The sequence below is a fragment of the Lagopus muta genome, chromosome 1 (assembly GCF_023343835.1).
Source record: "Lagopus muta isolate bLagMut1 chromosome 1, bLagMut1 primary, whole genome shotgun sequence".
NCBI classification, from domain to species: domain Eukaryota; kingdom Metazoa; phylum Chordata; class Aves; order Galliformes; family Phasianidae; genus Lagopus; species Lagopus muta.
Window position 1 is genome coordinate 76044685 of NC_064433.1, and position 14126 is coordinate 76058810.

The window sequence follows — 14126 nt, forward strand, 5'->3', positions numbered from 1 at the left end:
TGCCTCTGTGAAATACTTGCTGTGATGTTGTTTGAAGTACTTCCATCTTTGCACAATATAGTCCTATTGCATCCAAATTTCCCCTGCTTTCCATCAGGCTTCTCTAGGAGATATTTATTCTGAGAGGTATTAATAAGACTACTTCACTCCTGACTTCTGTATTTTTGCCCATTTATACAGTTTGTGCCCTCTGCAGGAAAATGTCCTCTGTATGGACATCTGCTGTCCAAGGAAATTTCTCCCACAGCTGTGTATTCTCTACTTTGCTTACAGAAGTGTGTTGGCTTGGATCAAAATGTACAGGTCTTTCTCATATGGTATCTTTTGTTATTGTGTAATAGCATTGTGGATATTTCTGATGGGTTTTATAAGCTTATTGTGATTTGTTTCATGTTTTTAAAATAAAGATTACAGGTCTAATTAATAACTGCCATGGGTTTTATCTTAACAATATAGTTCATAGGTGTCCAACCTTTTGGCTTGCCTGGGACCTACCGAGTGAAGAATTGTCTTGGACTACATATAAAATACATAATATAGTTACTGCATATAAGTAATAACTTATGCACAAAAACATAAAACTAGTGAAATATTTGACCTTGTTTTTTTGCAAAACTAATGCATCAGTCTGTTTTGGCAGTGGTGGCAAACTTGGTGAGTTCTCAAGGTGATTATCAGAGATTTTTGAAATTTTACTTCACTTGTACTTAACTGTTGAAAATAGTTGTTTACAGATGTGCATACTGCCCAAAAATTGAAGACATGAATAAAGTGTGACTATGAATTGAGAGATCTTTTTCTGTTAAGATAGGTCTTGAAATCTACTTAAAAGGAGGGATCAGATTTTTCTTTGAGTTGAATATCTGATTGCAACAGTAAATTCCATTTGAGAGTTCACAGGTACTAAGTCTGACAACTGAAAATGGGGTTGCAGATATACAAAAATGATTTTTTTTTTTTTTTTTTTTGCAGTCTTGAGAACTTCAATTCCTTTATCAATAGAAAGGAGGGCTGCTTGCTTGTTGTTCAGAGGACAGGTTAGTCAGTGTATCAACATGCATAAAATGACTTGCCATAATTTGAGTTGGCACTGCACTCTTCCTATGTGCTTATTTCAGTCCAGATAGTGCCAATTGCACACTGATATTTGCTTCCTGCTGAGTAATAGGTGCATGCTCAGGGCTGGACCTGGCTGGTTGATGAGGAAGAACTGTTGCCACGATGGTGTGGGGCAAAGGTTAGGAGGCCGTGGAGGCCACAGGCTGTTAGCTGGACATACTTGCTATAGTTGTTTTGTACTCCTAACAAATGTAGGCTATATCCTGGTATGTCACAAGCTCTTTCTCTGGATAGCTCAGCAGCACGGATTTGCAATTTTATTCTAGTGTAAAGGGCGATTTCCCTAAGCCTTCCATGCTTAATAGCTTAATGAATTCCTTCACTACTATTCTTCCTTAGTACAGACATACCTCTTACCAGGATTTGGGGGTCCTGGTAGATGAGAAGCTGGACATGAGCCAGCAGTGTACACTTGCATCCTGGAAGGCCAGCTGTGTTCTGGGCTGCATTAAAAAAAGTGATGGCCAGCAGGGATAGGGAGGTGATTGTCCCCCTCTACTCGGCTCTTGTGAGGCCCCATCTGCAGTACTGTGTCCAGGCCTGGGGCCCCTGGTACAACAAAGGCACAGAGCTCCTGGAATCAGTCTGGAGGAGAACCACTAAGATGATCAGAGGGCTGATCATTTTAGTGCACCTCTCCTGTTAGGAAAGGTTGAGGGAACTGGGCTTATTTAGCTTGGAAAAGAGAAGGGTGTGGGGAGACCTCATTGCAGCCTTCCAGTACTTGAAAAGAGCATACAAACAGGAGGGAAATAGTGATAGGACAAGGGGGGGATGGTTTTAAACTGAGGAAGAGGAGGTTTGGGTTAGATATTAGGAGGAAGATTTTCACACAGAGGGTGGTGACGCACAGGAACAGATTGTGGATGCTGCATTCCTGGAGGCATTTAAGCTAGGCTGGATGTGGCTCTGGGCAACCTGGTCAAGTGGTTGGTGACCCTGCATATAGCATGGGGGTTGAAACTAGATGATCACTGTGGTCCTTCTCAACCAAGGCCATTCTATGATTTTTGTGATTCTTAGCCCAAATCCCCTAAGCATGGCCTTCAGCAGTACCTACCCAAAATTTCTTGGTAAGGGGAGGAAGTGATTAGAGGAGCAGGATCTGGGCTAGTGGGTGGTAAAGAAGAAATTTCACTGCCTTCGCAAGCAGGAACTAAGAGCAATTCATCAAGAAGTATGAAAATATCCCTCTTAGGAAGAATATGGTGGAAAGTGGGGAAAAAAGCAAAAAAAACCAAAACAAAACAAAACCTGAAGACAATGAGCTATGCCAGAGGTAAGCCAGTACAGCTTCAGCATCAGCAGATACTGCACAAAGTGTGCACATCAGGTGGTTTGAGTACTTAAAGATTTTTTTCCAGTTGAAATGTTAATTATACCCAAGCCAAACAGTTCTCATGGCCACCACAATTCCACTAAAGGTCATTTATTGCTGAGATAACGTTATCATAACAACAGAACATCACAAAATCTCATTTATTGACACTTGTTTCCTTTTTGTGTGTGTTATTTCCAATGAACTTAATTGTACACCGGACATGAGAACAGTTTATGTGAAAACACAATTTATTGGAACTGGATTTTATAGATGTCTGCCTTGTGCACAAATCTTTGCATTTGATTTTATGTTACAGACATCTCATTAGTGGGTGAGTCCATGGGCATGTTCTTTCTCCTCTGGAGGCTTGCCAATGTGACTCCTATCTGCAAGAAGGGTTGTAAGGAGGATCCGGGGAACTACAGGCCTGTTATCCTGACCTCAGTGCCAGGGAAGGTTATGGAGCAGATTGTATTGAGGGAGATCAAGTGGCAGGTGCGGGACAAGTGGGGGATCAGGCCTAGCCAGCACAGGTTCATGAAGGGCAGGTCCTGCTTGACCAACATGATCTCCTTCTATGATCTAGTGACCTGTCTGGTAGACAAGGGAATGACTGTTGATGTGGCCTACCTAGACTTCAGCAAGGCCTTTGACAACTGTCTCCTACAGTATTGTCCTGCAGAAGCTGGCAGCCCATTGCTTGGACAGGTATGCTCTTGGCTGGATAAGGAACTGGCTGGAAGGCTGGGCCCAGAGAGTGCTAGTGAATGGAGCTAAATGCAGCTGGTGACCTGTGATGAGTGGTGTTCTCCAGGGGTTGGTGCTGGGGCCTGTCCTCTTCAGTATCTTTATTGATGACCTGGATGAGGGCACTGAGTGAGTTTGCAGATGACGCCAAGTTGGCTGGAAGTGTTGATCTGCCTGGGGGTAGCGGGGCCTCCAGGGATCTGGAGAGGCTGGATAGCTGGGCTGAATCCAATGGAATGAAGTTCAACAAGGCCAAATGCCAGGTCCTGGACTTCATCAGCAACAACCCCAGGCAACGCTACAGGCTTGGGGTAGAGTGTCTGGAAGAGTAGGTAGAGGAAATGGATCTGAGGGTACTGATTGATGCTTGGTTGAGCATGAGCCAGCGGTGTGCCTGGATGGTCAAGAAGGCCAATGGCATCCTGGCTTGCATCAGGAATGGTGTTGCCAGCAGGAATAGGGAAGTGATTGTCCCCCTGTACTCAGCTCTGGTGAGGCCGCACCTTGAGTGCTGTATCCATTTTTGGGCCCCTCAGTGCAAGAAAGACATTGAGGCCCTGGTGTGGGTTCAAAGAAGGGCGACAAAGCTGGTGAGGGATCTGGAGCACAGGCCTTATGAGGAGTGGCTGAAGGAGCTGGGATTGTTCAGTCTGGAGAAGAGGAGGCTCAGGAGAGATCTCATTGTTCTCTATAGCTACCTAAAGACAAGCTGTAGTGAGCTGGGGGTTGGCATCTTCTCTCATGTAACTAATAGAACTAGAGGGAATGGCTTCAAGCTGTGCCAGGGGAGATTTAGGCTGGATATTAGGAAATACTACTTTTCTGAAAGAGTGGTCAGGCACTGGAATGGGCTGCCCAAGGTGGTGGTGGAATCACTGACCTTGGAGGTGTTCAAGGAATTTGAATTTTGTGTTGAGGGACATGGTTTAGGAAGAACTATTGGTGATAGGTGGACTGTTGGACTATATGATCTTGAAGGTCTTTTCCAAACTTGGTGATTCTGTGATTCTGTGTAAGGGCAGAGCAAGTCTGAGGCCACCTCATAGGACTGAATGTGTACAAGTCTATGGAGCCAGATGGTGTGCTTCCCAGGGTTCTGAAGCAGCTGGCTGAGGTGGTTGCCGAGCTGCTCTCCATCATAATTTAAAAATCGTGGCTGTCAGGTGGGGTGCCAGATGATTTGGAGGGAAGGTCACGTCACTCCCATTTATAAGAAAGGGAGCAAGGAGGACCCAGGGAACTACAGCCTGCTCAGTCTCACCTCTGTACCTGGGATGATCCTCTGGGAAATACAGATCCTCCTGGACAACATGCTTGATGAATGTCTGATCAGAGACAGCCAGCAAGGCTTCACTAGGGGAAGGTCATGCTTAACCAATCTGGTGGCCTTCTATAATGGAGTGATGGCATTGGTGGAGAAAGGGAAAGCAACCAATGTCATTTACCTGGACTTGAGCAAGACTTTTGACATGGTCACCCACCGCATCCTTATCAAATCTGTGGATTTTATGTGATGGGTGGACCCCCTGATGGATAAGGGATTGATTAAAAGGCCACAGGCAGAGGGTGGTGATTAATGGTTCTATGTCCAGGTGGAGGCTGGTAAAGAGTGGTGTCTCCCAGGGGTCTGTCTTGGGACTGGTCCCCTTTAACATCTTTATAACATCTTTATTAATGACATCGATGACAGAATTGAGTGCACCCGCAGCAAGTTTTCTGATGACACCATGTTGAGTGGTGCGGTTGACACGGTGGAAGGAAGGGATGCCATTAAGAAGGACCTTAACAGACTCAAAAGGTGGGCCTGGGTGAAGCTAACGAGATTCAGACAACAAAGTGCAAGGTTTTGCACTTGGGTTGGAGGAATCCCAGGCATTTATACAGACTGGAAGGAGCAGTCCGTGAGAGTAGCTCTGAAGAGATCGACCTGGGGGTCCTGATGGATGAAAAACTGAACGTGAGCCAGCAGTGTGCTCTTGCAGCTCAGAAAGCAAATGATATCCTGGGCTCCATCAGAAGAGGGATGGTCAGCTGGGACAGGGAGGTGATTGTCCCTCTCTACTCTGCTCCTGTGAGGCCACATCTGGAGCCCCCAGCACAATGAAAACAGAGAGCTGTTGGAGAGGGTCTGGAGATGCCACAATCATCAGAGGGGTTGGAGCACCTCCCATCTACAAAGATAAGCTGAGGGAGCTGGGCTTGTTCAGCATGGAGAAAAGAAGGCTGTGGGGTGATCTAATTGCAGAATTCCAGTACCTAAAGGGAGTCTGTAAACAGGAGGGGAGTCAACTCTTTGAAATGGTAGATAATAACAGGACAAGGGGAAACAGTTTTAAGTTGAAGGAGGGAAGATTGAGATGGATGTCAGGGGACAGCTCTTTACTGTAAGAGTGGTGAGGTGCTGGAAGAAGCTGCCTAGAGAGGTTGTGTATGCCCTGTCCTTGGAGGTGTTCAAGGCTAGGTTGGATGGGGCCCTGGGCAGCCTGGTCTAGTATTAAATGTGGAGGTTGGAGATTCACGATCCTTGAGGTCCTTTCCAACCCAGGCCGTTCTCTGATTCTGCGGCATCTCTATTTTTGTCTTTCATTACAAAAGCAGCTCTTCCAGCCTCTTCCTGCTTTTTCTTTTCCTCTTGCATACATACTTCTTCTATTCTAATTCATTGTGCAAGTCCTTCCTTAGCCAGGATATTTTTCTGGCAGAGTTCCCAGACTCTCAGCAACAAGGACGGTTTGAAGAAGTTTTTCATTCCTCATTTCTCTGCATGCACTAAGACCTTGGGTGTTGGCAAGCAACTACTGATGCTGCTGTCACTGTCCTTGCAGTTCTGATACTGAACAGTGGAAAGTCATTGATGGCACAACTGGAACTGAGGGCTTCTGGGGCGCTTAAAGGCAGAACTCAGCAACAGAGATAGTTACTTGCCTTCCACCATGGTGCCAATTCAAAGTGGAGAAAAGCAGGCTGCCTGTGCTGAAGGACAACATATTCCCAGCGTCTGATGAGTACGTTCCACTGTTTGAGAAAAGTCAAAAGAATATATCGATGTCAGAGATGCAGTATGCAGAGCTGGTAGAGCATGAACAAGGAATGAAATAACAGAAGCAGGCTAAACTGAAAATGAAGTAGGTATTAAGGGAGCAGAATCATAGGAAGCCAAGGAAGGATGGAATGGAGGAAATCACTAAGAGATGATGCAGCACAAGGCCTGTCAGAGACAGCGTTGACTACAGAAGGGAGTCCTAGAGCAGGCAAGAGTTGGGGATTGTTGTCACAGAGCCAGGAGGATTATCATATAGCCAGAGCATGTCTCTCACTGTCAGTGTCTATCAGTTAGAGCAGAAGACAAGAGGAAGTTCTGTGTGATCACTAGAGGGAAGAACTTATACAGTGAAAATTGGTCAGGTCTCTGAAGGCAGAAGGGATCTAAAAGACCAGTACAGGAGAATCCTTGAAAGCAGCATGGCTGAAGGGAAGTTAACAAAAGGAGCAGAATAGTTTGCAGCTGGCGTTATCTAGCTGTTAGCTGTCCCATTGTGAAATATCACTTGGGGGTTTCTTCTGCGATAAGTGCTGTCTGAGAGCACGCTGCTGTGAGGCAGAGGAAGGAAATAAATTCTATCTCCTACAACAAACTGCAGCTCAGTACTTGCTGTATCTCAGCAGTCTTTGTATCTTTGTTACCAAGTGCCACCCAAACCAGTGTTTTCATGTCCAACCAGGAGTGTTCTGCAGTTACAATGGCTGCCAAGCGTGCTGGGATAGTGGAAATGAACTGAAAACTGCAGGCAGATCTGGAGTAATGGATATACTGAAGAACAATCTTGTTCTGCTAGCCAGATACAGGGCTTCGGAATCTGTGGGTAAAGCAAAGCCTGAAGGCAGTCAATGTTCAATTGAGAGGAGAGTAGGGACACACAAGTGTGCTTGCAAAAATATTGGGTAAGCAAATGCAGGCTGGCTGAGTTTGATGTTTAAAAACAGACAGCAACATCACAAGACAACGCAAGTGTTTAGAACATGTGTGTAACTCTGGCAGGTCTAAGATGAGAGGCAGGGGTAAACAGGGACTGAAAGGAGACTGAAGTAGATAATGAGAGGAGTGACTGGCTATTTTGGATGCAGTAAAATGCTGTGACGCTGTGTGTTTTCTTGTCCAAGCTTTTACTCTGAGAGACCTTACTGGAAGAAGGGATAGTCAGTTGAAACCTAGCAAACAGAGCAAACCAAGTGACCCCGGTCTTATCATGTGGTACGGGTGGTGGAGGAGCTACCAGGCATGCAAGGCACTGGCTGTCCTGTGCGGCTGCGTGAAAATTGTGCCAGCTGCAAGTAGGAGGGGCTGGCAGTGCCATCTCCTGGTCAGAGCGTGCAGCGGGAACCTCGCCTCTGGTCCTGCTGCTGGCCTCACTGCACCTGAGGAATGTTATGAGCAAGCCGGCTATGAAAAGGTAGTAACCAGAGCGCCCATGTTCAGCTAAATTAAATATTGACGTAGTTTTTTGTTTTTTTTTTTTAAAAAGAAAAATGGTACAGAGCTAACCAGGTGTTGGCAGTAACTGCTGGAAGAAAGGCTAATGTTTTCTGGACCATTCCCCCTCTTTCTCCCTGAGTTTCTGTAGACACAACGTTTCTTTGCTGCAATTCTTTCCATAGGACTTTCTGATGGACCAAACTCCATCTGTATCACCTCTACATCACTGATGAAGTCTACTGTATCCTGTTGCTGCAGAAATTGTATTTGGTTTGACAAATTCAGCACTATCAGTTTTAATGACCATCACTGACAAGGCAGCTGAGTGTTGTCGGGGAAGGCTGGCAGCCTTTGAAAGTTTCCAATAAACACAGCATAGCCATGTTTTCGCAAGGGCAAGGATGCAAAGCATTTAAGACTGTCTTACCAGCCACGTGGACTTAATTATAAATAAATCTGCAGGATATGAGCAAGCAGCTTCTGCAGAAAGTTTATCACATCTTGCAGACTTAGGATGCCCATATTTCAGCAAAATTAGTTTTCATGAGAAGCCAAAATGGCACATGTTTTTTCCTCTGTGAAAAGCTGCTAGAATTTGTCAGCTACCTGCAGAAAGAGATCAAGGCAAACTGATAATTGCAGAACCTACTGATTGCTTAAAGCTTACTTGAGTAGTGTGTCAGGAGTGGTGTGTCAGGAGCAGCCTTTCCATACAAACAAAGCAAAAGTCTATTTCTAATCATTAGATCGTGCAAGACAAGTTTCTGTTAAAGAAAACTGGCCAAGACAAGTCAGTTAAGTCCAGTCTTGACAATAAATATGTTTGCTTTAAAATATGCAAGGGCCCATTCATCTCTGAAAAACAGTCTCTTCAGAAGCATTGAAAGAAAATTTTTCCAGCTTCCTTATTTCATGCTAGTCAAAACAAAATGCTGAAGCAGCATCACATCATCTTTACTGTTAGACTTTTTAGAAATTCTGATGAAGCAGGACACAAAAATCATTCACTGTAGGGAATCATAAAATCATTAAAGTTGGAAAGACCACAAAGATAATCTTTTCTCACCACCAGCCCATCACAACCGCGCCTCCTAAACCGTCTCCTTCAATGCCACATCTAGATGTTTCTTGTAAACCTCCGTATCGCCGTCCCCAGGGAGTCCTTTCTGGACTGGAGCCAAAGAGCATCCTAACGTGTGGTTTGTGGATGTGATCAATTCAGTTGCACGCACATGCAATGTGCTGGTTTCTCTCCAGTGGTGAAAGAAAAGATGCAAAATGTTCACAGACGCAACAAGTTCTTGTAATGCAGTCTAGGGAGGACTTCTGAGATTAGCATTATCGATTATAAAATGCTGACGTTTATTGGAATGTATGGTAAAAGCTGAATCATTGTCATGACAGAGCCCTGCACCAATGAGCAGTTGCGTAGGTGTAAGAGTCAAGGTTTTCATCCAGTTTCATCAGTGACTCACCTATCACACTCTACCCTGTGGGGATCTCTGCAGCAAAGGGGCCACAAAAACACTGCTGAGCTTGTGGCTCACTTCTGAGGGTAAAGGATGATTTGCAGGAAGAGCACAATGTGATGGTAAACTTCCAGCAAGAGACCTGAATCTGTGAGGAGTCTTCTGTTATGAGAACTGATAGGACTACATGCTCCTTGCTAGCACTGCCTTAGGTTATTTGTCTCCATCAGAGGAACAACCGCATGAAGGGAGATAAACAGCATGGCAAGGGTGGTGGAGACTCCTTCATTTGGCAAATTTGGATCTTCTCTCCCACCCCCACACTTGTGAGACTGCTTCCCTGTTTCATTAGAGTCACTGCAGGCTAGTTTCAGTCCGTGCGGGATCCTCAGCACCAACAGAGTTCTGTCATCTCCTAGGACCTTGGAAGTAGCTAGAATTTTGCTAGTCTCCTCTCCTCCTTCCAACATGTAGTACCTTTTCTTGGCCTTCATGGTCTCTTAATACATCCATCTCTCATCTCACACCTTTGTGAGGATTACTACGCACTTTCACCAGGCTGACATCTCCCAAGTTTGGGAAGGTCAGAGAGGGCTGAATAGAAAATGTAGAGGTTAGCTTGCACTACCTTGTTGGCTCTGGGCTCTCTCTTGTATCTCAAGGCCTTTCCTCTGTGACCCTGAATCTCACTTGCTCATATGACGTGGCATTTTCCCAACTACGTTCTGGTGCCTTTATATGCCTCCTGCAGCCTCATGCTGTGAATTGCTGCATCTGATTGTATTTCAACAGAACTGAAAGTGATCCAGTGTTACATTCTCCTACACTTCTGGAAACCTCTTGGTACTTTCTCTCAAGTTTCAATTCATTGTTCCTGCTCTTACTCACTTCTCTTCATCCCCTTTTCACTGCCAGCCCTTAGAGCCATTCTTTAGGCCTTATTTTATGTACTTCCCTTGGCTGAGGATTTCTTCAAAATATACAGCTCTGTGAACAAAACTTTGGGTGTACATGTGGAGATTTGTGCAGCAGCAGTAGCACTAATCCCACCCCAAACTGCATGACACAGGGGTCCTGTTGAGCTTAAACGACTTGCCCCTTAGAGATCAAGGCCCTGAGAGTGCTTCTGTTACTGTGCCTGGTATGCCACATCACCTTACAAGTGCTACTGCTGCCTGGGAAGGAAAGATGGCCGGGGAAGATGCCAGGCTGCAGCTACAGGTGGTGCTGGGCCTGGTGAGGCACAGGACATGGCTGCGTCCTCCTTCCACAGCTTGAGGCAGGAGGTCTATCACTAGGGCAGTGGGAAAAGCCAAGGGCTTCAGTTTCTGCAATGATCCTGGGAGCTTCTTGACATTTGCTTCTTCTGCAATGAGCACAAAGTAGCTCTTCAGATGCATTCCAGAAGGAGAAACGCAGTTTTTGAAAAACTCCCCAATGTTTTTCCATGCTGGTATTTTCACCTACTACTTTCCTTGTCGTATTCCCAGTGAGTTAACCTCCCCATAAAAACATCACCTCTAGGCAACAAATTGCTTTCTTCCTCCTGAGTCCTCTCATTCTTTACTCAGAGAGAGATGAGGCACTGCAACAGGTTTCCCAGAGAAGCTGTGGATGCCTCGCCCCATTCCTAGTCATTCAGGCTGGATGGGGCCCTGGGCAGCACGATCTGGTAGGCAAGGGAGTTGGAACTAGGTGACCGACACTGTGTTACCCTCTCTGTAACATGTAAACACACCTGTTTATTTGACAGTGTGCTAAGAGCATTTATGTTTCTGAGGCATCTCACCTGTAGCAACTGTTTCATACTGACGATTGTCATCCACTCACCCACCAATTCTCCTTGCAAGGCGTAGACTAATCTGCACTGCAGTTATCAGTAACATTTTTTCAGACAACCTGAGAGCTTGAAGAGGCAAATCTTGACTCTGACCACGATAAAGCATGGGACTGCTCTGAAGTATGAACACCGTGACAAAATCCCTTGAAACACTTGACCCCCTCCCACAGTGTCTATCATCTCTAAAAAAACCCCAACAATAAAAACCCATGAAACACTCCAAATCAGCCAACCTCTAATACCCAAATCAGACCACCACTCAGCCATATTTCTGTGCCCCTCCACAGTGTACACCTGCGACACAGCAACAGGCTTTCCTTGTCAATGGATTTTTCTACACATTCGATGACCTGGTTCCTATTTGCTTTGCAAAGCTAACACAGCTTGCAAGAAGGAGCTGAATTTTTGTTGTTGTTGTTGTTTGTGTTTTTTTTTTTATTCTTTTCTTATAGGAAGGGCAACCTGAATGGAGCTGGCAGTGGGAAAGCTTTCAGAAAAACAAACAAACAAAAAACCAAATCTTAATGGTAAATAGAGATTAAATCCACAGACAACTGAGAAGTAGAGAGAATGAGGTACTGCAGTTCTAGTTGGAATTCTGAATTTGCCAAGCAAGTACATTTGGGATAAGAGATGAGCTGGTTTATAACACTCCTGTGCCTGCTACTCTTCCTTGGGACCTCTCTCTTGTTTTTCAGGGCATGCACACAGTATGTAGCCTTATTTGGATAATCTCACTATAACTATGCATAACACTGTCCTTTTGACCCTAAGACAAAAGTTTTCTGCCTTGACAGTCTCATGTTTCTGCCTCACCATGGTGTGGCAAGTGCTGTACAACAGACCTTTTACTGAGTCCATGCCATGCCTCAGTTTCTCCATCCATGAAAATGTGATGATACAGATCTTTGTCAAGTGCTTGCATGCCTGCAAAATTCAAGCTATTATTTGAATTGAATATACCTCAGCTAGTAAACATGCATCTCTTGCTTGTCCTCTTCTTTTTTTTTTTTTTTTTTTTTTTCTTTCATGCTGTGCATTCTGCACATCCCTTTGGGATTCTTTTTCCCCAGGTGTATGACTCATTCTCACCTTTCCTTCTTCCTCCCTGCCCAAGAAAGATAGGTTCCTTTTGCATTTTTTCTTTGTTCTCTGTGGTATTTGCAACACTATCCCAGCCTTGTATCACCTGTGAATTCCATTCTTTCTGGTTGTATTTTCCCTGTCTGTGAAGCACCTAGAATGTTGTAGCTTTTTGTTCTGCTGTTGCTGCAATTGAACCTGATGCTTGAAAGGAGGAGAAAAGGCTGGAATAAACTGCTCTGATAATTCAGCCCTAGGGCTGAGTGATTTGTTTCTTTGATATCAGTCCCTTGATCAGAGCTCTGCTATGTTATCTCAGTTTGTCTGAGGAGAGTTAATTCCTGGCACATTTGGGCTGGTGGAATCCCAGATGCCAGAGCTGGTGACATGAAAAGGAGCACATTGCATTCTTCTCCCACTCTCAGATATGTCAAAGAGTCTATGGAGTTTGATGTTCCAGGGCCTATAAGTACCTCAAAACAATTTTTTTTTGCATGCATTTAATGTAACTGAGAAACCTCTAACTTTCTTCCAGCTGCCAAAAGCCATCACATTCTCTCACTCTATCTTATTCCCCTGCAGAGAAGTCCTAACTCAGTTTCTTCCTCCTGTCTTGTTCTGTGGACGGAGCTCTTATTCCCCTGCAGAGAAGTCCTAACTCAGTTTCTTCCTCCTGTCTTGTTCTGTGGACGGAGCTCCTTATCAATTTATCTATACTTGCAGGCCATTTGCTCAGATGTTTAGTGAGATTTCACTAGTCCTTTATAAGACTATGTACTGAGCATGAAGCATGATGAATGACTACTGTAAAAAGAGCATTGAAAGCCTAGCTTGAGCCTAGCCTAATCTTGCCAAAGTCAAAAAGTGTAGAACCTAGCCTAAGTTAAAAGCTTAATATCAGTCAAAGGTGAATGAGTGGGATGGGTTTCCAGGTATTGACATCTGCATTGGAAGAATGTCTATGGAAATCTATGATCCAACAAACTGGGCTTACGTGGAAATTCTTTTGCAAATCTGCCTAGAACCAGCTGTAGAAAGGGATCTCATCTCTGGAGGACCAAGTGGGGTTTTCAGTGGTAGGAGAGTGTTTTGTTTATGTGTGCAATTTGATTACAGTGTTCTGTGTTACATTAAATGGTTAAGCATGATTTGAGATCTCAAGGTCTCAAGACAGCTTGGTGCCATGGCAACAAGCACCATTAAAAATCTTCACAGCATTTGATAAAGGGGAAATAGGTACAAATGTAACTATTAGAAAATCCCTCATCCTCTTACTTTTAAGGGAGAAAATATATGGTAGATAGCATGGAGTACTGCGTCCAGTTCTGGGCTCCCCAGTACAAAAAAGACAGGGATCTCTTGGAAAGAGTCCAGCAGAGGGCCACGAAGATGGTGAAGGGCCTGGAGCATCTCCCCTATGAAGAAAGGCTGAGTGAACTGGATCTGTTCAGCCTCGAGAAAAGAAGACTGAGAGGGGACCTGATCCAGGTCTATAAATATCTAAGGTGTGGGGGGCAGAATGGCGAGGCCGGACTCTTTTCAGTGGTGAGTGGAGACAGGACAAGGGGAAACGGCTGGAAACTGCAGCATAGGAAGTTCTGCACAAACATGCGCAAGAACTTCTTTACAGTGAAGTGACGGAGCACTGGAACAGGCTGCCCAGGGAGGTGGTGGAGTCTCCTTCTCTGGAGATGTTCAAGACCTGCCTGGATGCCTACCTGTGTGACCTGCTGTAGGGAACCTGCTTTGGCAGGGGGGTTGGACTCAATGATCTCTGGAGGTCCCTTCCAACCCCTACAATTCTGTGATTCTTTGATTCTGTGATTAATGACAGTTAAGATTCATTCTTCTAGGGGAGTTAGTTATAGTTCAGGAGTTAGTTATAGATAAGGAGTATGACCTTGTTTTTACTTCATGTGCAAACTTCAAAGACAAAACATATACTGATTAGGGAGAAGAACAATTAGGGAGGAAAATGTATCTTCAGTTTCTGATGTTGGATTCTCATAGCACTTTCTGCTGCTGGTGAATACATGATATGAACTAGCACTCTTGGAAATGGGAAAAACAGAT

General features: G+C 44.8%; 1 protein-coding gene across 1 annotated transcript in view; it reads right to left on the reverse strand.

Annotated features, from left to right (window-relative positions):
- The window catches only part of MFAP5 (microfibril associated protein 5), a 263735-nt gene that overhangs the window by 167926 nt on the left and 81683 nt on the right, over positions 1 to 14126 (reverse strand). The window lies entirely within an intron of this gene.